This window comes from Arachis hypogaea, chromosome 11, assembly GCF_003086295.3.
Source record: "Arachis hypogaea cultivar Tifrunner chromosome 11, arahy.Tifrunner.gnm2.J5K5, whole genome shotgun sequence".
NCBI lineage: Eukaryota > Viridiplantae > Streptophyta > Magnoliopsida > Fabales > Fabaceae > Arachis > Arachis hypogaea.
Genome location: NC_092046.1, coordinates 55,631,539 through 55,640,004, shown reverse-complemented (window position 1 = coordinate 55,640,004; position 8,466 = coordinate 55,631,539). Strand labels below are relative to the sequence as shown.

At 37.6% G+C, this 8,466-nt stretch overlaps 1 non-coding gene across 1 annotated transcript; it reads right to left on the bottom strand.

Annotated features, from left to right (window-relative positions):
* Positions 1-7,969: 7,969 nt before the first annotated feature.
* LOC112725848 (small nucleolar RNA R71) lies at positions 7,970-8,077 on the bottom strand. Its single transcript, XR_003164930.1, has one exon. It is a non-coding gene; the product is annotated as a small nucleolar RNA R71 (small nucleolar RNA).
* Between the last annotated feature and the right edge of the window lie 389 nt (positions 8,078-8,466).

The following is an 8,466-nucleotide window of genomic DNA, read 5'->3' as shown; positions in this document are numbered from 1 at the left end:
GATTTGGGCCAAAAAAGGCTTCAGAATTCGCTGTGAGCGTTTTCTGCAATTTCTGGTGCGTGGCCTCTGTCACGCGTCCGCGTGGGTCACGCGGTCGCATCATTCGGAGCATTTCCTTTCCACGCGGTCGCGTCAGTCATGCGACCGCGTCATGTGCGTTCTGCTTAAGGCGCACGGTCGCGTCAGTCATGCGGCCGCGTCGCTGATGATTCGCGCTTGGCACGCGATCGCTTCGTCCATGTGATCGCGTGGATGCCAGTTTCTTCAGAAGCTCCGTTTTGTGCTTTCCTTCCATTTTTGTATGTTTCCTTTTCCATCCCTTAAGTCATTCTGCCTTAGAAAATCTGAAACTACTCAACACACTAATCACGGCATCGAATGGAAATAAAGGTAATTAAAATAATTAATTTTAAAGCCTAGGAAACATGTTTTTCACATACATCACATAATAAGGAAGGGAAAGTAAAACCATGCAATTAATATGAATAAGTGGGTGAAGGATTGAATAAATCACTCAAATTAAGCACAAAATATATCATAAAATATGGGTTTATCAACCTCCCCACACTTAAACAATAGCATGTCCTCATGCTAAATCCAAGGTAAAGAATAAGGTAAGGTTAAAGTGGTGGAATGTTATGCAATGCAACCTATTCTAAATGCATCTACCTAAATGAGTCATGCAATTCCAATTTATCCACTCATATATAAAGCTTTACATGTAGTCAAATTAATTTACATCCTCAAGGAGTCATATATATATATATATATATATATATATATATATATATATATATATATATATATATATATATATATATATATATATATATATATATATATAGCCAACCCTTAAATAATAAAGCATTTCAGCAAATGAGATGGGAAATGAAAATATTGTACAAACTTGCAAAACAATTAGTAAATTAAGCACAGATATATGTTGATGAGTTATTGAACCCTCACTGGATTTTGTGGTTACCCTCTAGTCACTCAGTGTTTATTGGGTTTATTCACTCTACTTTTCTTTTTATTCTTACTTTCTATAACTTTGTTCTTCATCTAACCAATCAACAATTATAGAGCACAGTCATACCAAAAGTCATGAGGTCTTTAATTAAGGTTGTAATGGGGCCAAGGTAAAGGTAGGGATATATGTATAAGGCTATGTGAGCTAATAAGTGAATCCTTAATTAGACTAAGATCTCACCTAACATACATATTTAGTAGAACAAGCTTCTTTACCAATTTTCCTATATTATCCCACTTGTTGTTACATGCTCATGTTTCAATTTTATTTTTATCCCATGTGCATTGCTTTTATTTTGCATTGGGGAATTCTTTTGTATCCCCTTTTATTAAATGCTGAAAAATATGGTTTGAATGCAACCATACAATTAAGCTCAATACTCACAGGCTGTGTGTTCTCTAACTCAAGCATCATATATCATTCATACATGTTATGCAGGTTTAGTTAAAAATTCCCATTATTCTCATAAAAAAATTATTTAGGGTAGCCTTTAAAGTTTTAATGTTCCTCCTTGATGAAATGTTGTCAACTTAACTATATGATGTAATGCTATATATACAAGGTTTATGGATTTAAATCTGTTATGTTCAATTTCCTAGCTTACTTCCTTTTTATATTTTTCAATTTAACTATGCTATCTTATGCTAAAAAGGGTAAACTATACTAATTAATCCACTAATAAGTCAGAATTGCAAACTAAACTAAATAACTAAAAATATGAACTAAAAATGCAAAATGCAAAAATAGAGTAAGAATACATAAAAGCAGCAATGTATAAGTACTCAGAAAAAAAGAAAGAAAAATACAGAAAAATATCCAAAATAAAAGAAAAAAGAGATGTAGTGGTTCACCAAAATAAAACGCCAAAGATGGCGACCTCCCCACACTTAAAATGAAGCATCGTCCCTGATGCTCAGTCAAGTCGGGTGTGAAGGGGTGTCATCACTGGTAGGGATGGTAGCTGGAGGCTCTGTGGTGGTGGTGGGCTGAGGGTCTGGCTGCTGTAGAGGCGGTGCTGACTGGATCGGGATCTCCGAATCTGTAGCCTCTATCTGATGCGTAACCTCCTGATGCGGGGTAGCCTGCTCTGTGTCTGCCTGCTGATGGGTCTCCTCCTAGAAATGAGTCTCCTCCTCGTGCTCATCCTCCTCCGCCTCTGATGGCTCAGATGGTGTGTCGGGCTCAGAGGGGATGTCACCACCCTGTCGGATCATCAGCTTCAGATGCGAATAGCGTCGCTGGCTGCGACGCTCCAATCTCTCATACCGGCGCCAGTTACGGCGCTCCATCTGATTAAGCTGTCGGAATAGATGGTGTACGAGGCGGTAGACGGGCTCAGAGGCAGGTGGAGGTGCAGTGGTAGCAGCAGGGGCAGCAGTGGCAACTATGGATGAAGAGGGTCCAGCAGACGGTGGGGCTGTCTCATCAGTAGTAGTGAAGGGTGGTGGTCTGTAGCCCAAGGCTAGCAAGTTCCTGCTGTGAGGAATGATCTTCCTGCAGTCCGCCGCTGGTGGTCTCTCATCGGCATCCTCCCATGGCACGTCAGCTCGACGGCCTAGCTGTGTAACCAGGTACGGAAAAGGGAGGATGCCTCGGACGTGGACCCTGGCCATATAATGCTGGATAAAGCGTGGTAGATAAAGGTCCTTACCCTCCAGCACACACCATAGGAGGGTGATCATAGCAGCTGGGATCTCTGTCTCGTGAGTACTCGGCATCACATAATTACTCAAGATCTGGTGCCATAACCGAGCCTCATCATTTAAGTACGCCCTCTTGATCCCTCTAGGCATGGTGGTGTCCTGACCCATCTCCCAAGGAACAGTCGGGTCGAGAGCTATCCGTGCCTTTACAGCATCCCAATCAAACTGCATCAGGCGCATGTCCTCCTCAGCCTTTGAATAACCATCAGGCTGATCGGACTTGGCTGGGAGCTGGAGAATGTCTTCTAAGGCCTCCTCAGTGACCAGAATTTGTTTTCCTCTCAGGTGTACGACATCTAGGATGGTGAGGTAGTAGTTGCAGTAGAATTTCCGGACCCAAGATGCGTTGACCTCTGTCAGTGTTCTCTCCAGAAAGAACCAGCCCCTTTGCTTGATTTGCTCAGTGGTGTACTGCTGGAGTGCTTCTGGAATCTTTAGAGTTCTCTATAGGTATAGATTCCTGGAGTTTGCAAAAGCTGGGTACTTCAGCTCACAGTACCGGTTTGCAAATTTTATTGGATCATTTGCAGGGAGCAGCTGGTCAACTTTTTCCTGCTGTGTAAAGTTCTTCTCCCGCCATGAAGAATCATGCATGAGGGCGATGATGGACTGGGAGGAATCTCCTCTCTTGTGCTTGCCAGTAGCCTTGCCTTTTCTTTTCCTCTGTGAGGCAGACATCCTGAAAAATGGGAAACCAGGATATGGATAAAAATAGGGAAGCAAATAGGCAATTAAACAAAGAAAACTCAAAGCGGCAAAGGAGAAATAGAATGAGGTAAATGAGTCAACTAATTGTGCATGAAGGATTGTTTAGCAGTTTGAAATTTGGAAAGGAAGAATTTACAATCCAAAATGTATTAGAATTCAAGTTAAATAGAAAAATTATCAGTATACCATGGTTAGAAAGTTAGAGGACAGTGAAAAATCAGAAAAGAGATTTTGAAAAGGGTAGTAATGTTAGAATTTGAAAAAGAAGTTATTAAATTAAAATTAGTGAGTCAGAAAAATGTGGATTAAGGTAAGTGGCATAAAGAAAATATTCTATATAACAAGAATTCACAATTATGACTAAAAATAACTCAAAACCTAACAAGGAAAACAGGGTGATGTTGATTCACAGACCAATGGGCAAGCCGAGGTGTTTGATGAGCGGATAATTTATACGCTTTTTGGCATTGTTTTTAGTATGTTTTTAGTAGAATCTAGTTACTTTTAGGGATGTTTTCATTAGTTTTTATGTTAAATTCACATTTCTGGACTTTACTATGAGTTTGTGTGTTTTTCTGTGATTTCAGGTATTTTCTGGCTGAAATTGAGGGACTTGAGCAAAAATCAGATTCAGAGGTTGAAGAAGGACTGCTGATGCTGTTGGATTCTGACCTCCCTGCACTCAAAGTGGATTTTCTGGAGCTACAGAACTCAAAATGGCACGCTTCTAATTGCGTTGGAAATTAGACATTCAGGGCTTTCCAGCAATATATAATAGTCCATACTTTGGCCGAGTTTAGACGACGTAAAAGGGCATTGAACGCCAGTTCTACGCTGCTGTCTGGAGTTAAACGCCAGAAACACGTCACAAGCCAGAGTTGAATGCCAGAAATACGTTACAAACTGGCGTTCAACTCCAAGATTGACCTCTACACGTGTAACATTCAAGCTCAGCCTAAGCACACACCAAGTAGGCCCCGGAAGTGGATTTATGCATCAATTACTTACTTCTATAAACCCTAGTAACTAGTTTAGTATAAATAGGACTTTTTACTATTGTATTAGACATCTTTGATCAGTTTTATGCTATCTTAGACTTTCATGGGGGCTGGCCATTCGGCCATGCCTGAACCATTATCACTTATGTATTCTCCTACGGTAGAGTTTCTGCACTCCATAGATTAAGGTGTGGAGCTCTGCTGTTCCTCAAAGATTAATGTAAAGTAGTACTATTTTTCTATTCAATTCAACTTATTCCGCTTCTAAGATATTCATTCGCACTTCAACCTGAATGTGATGAACGTGACAATCATCATCATTCCCCCACGAACGCGTGCCTGACAACCACTTCCGTTCCACCTTAGATTGAATGAGTATCTCTTGGATCTCTTAATCAGAATCTTCGTCGTATAAGCTAGATTGATGGTGGCATTCATGAGAGTCCGGAAAGTCTAAACCTTGTCTGTAGTATTCCGAGTAGGACTCTGGGATTGAATGACTGTGACGAACTTCAAACTCGCGAGTGTTGGGCGTAGTGACAGACGCAAAAGGAGGGTGAATCCTATTCCAGTATGATCGAGAACCTCAGATGATTAGCCGTGCTGTAACAGAGCATTTGGACCATTTTCACAAGAGGATGGGATGCAGCCATTGACAAGGGTGATGCCTCCAGACGATTAGCCATGCAGTGACAGCGCATCGAACCTTTTTCCAGAGAGGATAAAAAGTAGCCATTGACAACGGTGATGTCCTTACATAAAGCCAGCCATGGAAAGGAGTAAGACTGATTGGATGAAGACAGCAGGAAAGCAGAGTTCAGAGGAACGAAAGCATCTCTATACACTTATCTGAAATTCTCACCAATGATATACATAAGTGTTTCTATCCTTATTTTCTATCTATTTATTATTTATGTTCGAAAACTCCATAACTATTTTATATCCGCCTGACTGAGATTCACAAGGTGACCATAGCTTGCTTCATACCAACAATCTCCGTGGGATCGACCCTTACTCACGTAAGGTTTATTACTTGGACGACCCAGTGCACTTGCTGGTTAGTTGTATCGAAGTTGTGAATGAAAAACGATTTATTAAGACGTGCGTACAGAGTTTTTGGCGCCGTTGCCTGAGATCACAATTTCGTGCACCAAGTTTTTGCCGCCGTTGCCGGGGATTGTTCGAGTTTGAACAACTGACGGTTCATCTTGTTGCTCAGATTAGGTAATTTTCTTTTTGTTTTATTTTCAAAAATTTTTCAAATACCTTTCAAAAATTTCTCATCTGTTTTCGAAAAAAAATAAATCTTTTAAAAAATATACTTTTTCTTCAGAATTTTTAAGAATGAATTCTAGAGTTTCATGAAGCATGTTGAAGCCTGGCTGGCTGTAAAGCCATGTCTAATTCTTTTGGATAGGGGCTTCCAACCATCAGCATAGAGGCAAGTTAATTGGAATGTCAGCCGTGGCATGTCTGAGTTACATACTAAAGCTTGGCTGGCTATTAAGCCATGCCTAACCCTCGGATTGGAGCTTTAGACTAAGAATACAAGATTCCTGGAATTCATATTAAAAAATTTTGAAATCCTTATTTTCTTTTTCCTATATGTTTTTTCGAAAAAAATATACAAAAATCCAAAAAATAAATCATAAAAATAAAAAATATTTCATGTTTCTTGTTTGAGTCTTGAGTCAAGTTGAAAGTTTGGTATCAATTGCATATTCATCTTGCATTTTTCGAAAAATTCATGCATTCATAGTGTTCTTCATGATCTTCAAGTTGTTCTTGGTAAGTCTTCTTGTTTGATCTTGATGTTTTCATGTTTTGTGTCTTTTCTTGTTTTTCATATACATTCTTGCATTCATAGTATCTATACATGAAAAATTTTTAAGTTTGGTGCCTTGCATGTTTTCTTTGTATAAAAAAATTTTCAAAAATAAGTTCTTGATGTTCACCTTGACATTCAAAGTGTTCTTGGTGTTCATCTTGACATTCATAGCATTCTTGCATGCATTCATTGTTTTGATCCAAAATTTTCATGCATTGAGTCTTTTTCATGTTTTTCCCTCTCATAAAAAAAAATTCAAAAATAAAAAAAATATCTTTCCCTTTTTCACTCATAAATTTCGAAAATTTGAGTTGACTTTTTCAAAACTTTTTAAAATCTAGTTGTTTTTATGAGTCAAATCAAATTTTCAATTTAAAAATCTTATCTTTTTAAAATATTTTTCAAAAATCAAATCTTTTTCATTTTTCTTATTTATTTTCGAAAATTTTAAAAATATTTTTCAAAAATCTTTTTCTTATCTTTATCTCCTAATTTTCGAAAATAACATCATCAATTAATGTTTTGATTCAAAAATTTCAAGTTTGTTACTTACTTGTTAAGAAAGATTCAAACTTTAAGTTCTAGAATCATATTTTGTGATTTCTTGTGAATCAAGTCATTAATTGTGATTTTAAAAAAATCAAATCTTTTTCAAAACTAATTTCAATCATATCTTTTCAAAAATATCTCTTTATCTTATCTTTTTCAAAATTTGATTTTAAAATATCCTTTCTAACTTCTTATCTTCTTATCTTTTCAAAATTGATTTTCAAATTTGTTTCAACTAACTAACTAACTTTTTGTTTGTTTCTTATCTTTTTTAAAACTACCTAACTAACTCTCTCTCTCTAATTTTCGAAAATATCTTCCCTCTTTTTCAAAATTTCTTTTTAATTAACTAATTATTTTAATTTTTTATTTTAATTTTCGAAAAATTACTAACCTTTTTCAAAAACTATTTTCGAAAATCACTAACTCTTTTTCAAAAATAATTTTCGAAAATTCTCCTTCTCTCTCATCTCCTTCTATTTATTTATTCATCTACTAACACCTCTCTTCATCCCACATCTCTGCTCTTCTTACCCTTGTGTTTCTTTCTTTACATTACATTCTTTTCTTCTTCTACTCACACAGAGGAACCTCTATACTGTGGTAAAAAGGACCCCTATTATTATTATTTTTCTGTTCCCTCTTTTTCATATGAGCAGGAGCAAGGACAAGAACATTCTTGTTGAAGCAGATCCAGAACCTGAAAGGACTCTGAAGAGGAAACTAAGAGAAGCTAAATTACAAACAGGAAGAGGAGATGGCAGCCGAAAATAATAATAATGCAAGGAGGATGCTTGGTGACTTTACTGCACCTAATTCCAATTTACATGGAAGAAGCATCTCCATTCCTACCATTGGAGCAAACAATTTTGAGCTTAAACCTCAATTAGTTTCTCTGATGCAGCAGAACTGCAAGTTTCATGGACTTCCATATGAAGATCCTTTTCAGTTTTTAACTGAATTCTTGCAGATATGTGATACTGTTAAGACTAATGGAGTAGATCCTGAAGTCTACAGGCTCATGCTTTTCCCTTTTGCTATAAGAGACAGAGCTAGAGTATGGTTGGACTCTCAACCTAAGGATAGCCTGAACTCTTGGGATAAGCTGGTCAAGGCTTTCTTAGCTAAGTTCTTTCCTCCTCAAAAGCTGAGTAAGCTTAGAGTGGATGTTCAGACCTTCAAACAGAAAGAAGGTGAATCCCTCTATGAAGCTTGGGAGAGATACAAAGGACTGACCAAAAAGTGTCCTTCTGACATGCTTTCAGAATGGACCATCCTGGATATATTCTATGATGGTCTATCTGAATTGGCTAAAATGTCATTGGATACTTCTGCAAGTGGATCCATTTACCTAAAGAAAACGCCTACAGAAGCTCAAGAACTCATTGACATGGTTGCTAATAACCAGTTCATGTACACTTCTGAGAGGAATCCTGTGAGTAATGGGACGCCTATGAAGAAAAGAGTTCTTGAAATTGATACTCTGAATGCCATATTGGCTCAGAATAAAATATTGACTCAGCAAGTCAATATGATTTCTCAGAGTCTGAATGGAATGCAAGCTGCATCCAACAGTACTCAAGAGGCATCTTCTAAAGAAGAAGCTTATGATCCTGAAAACCCTGCAATAGCAGAGGTGAATTACATGGG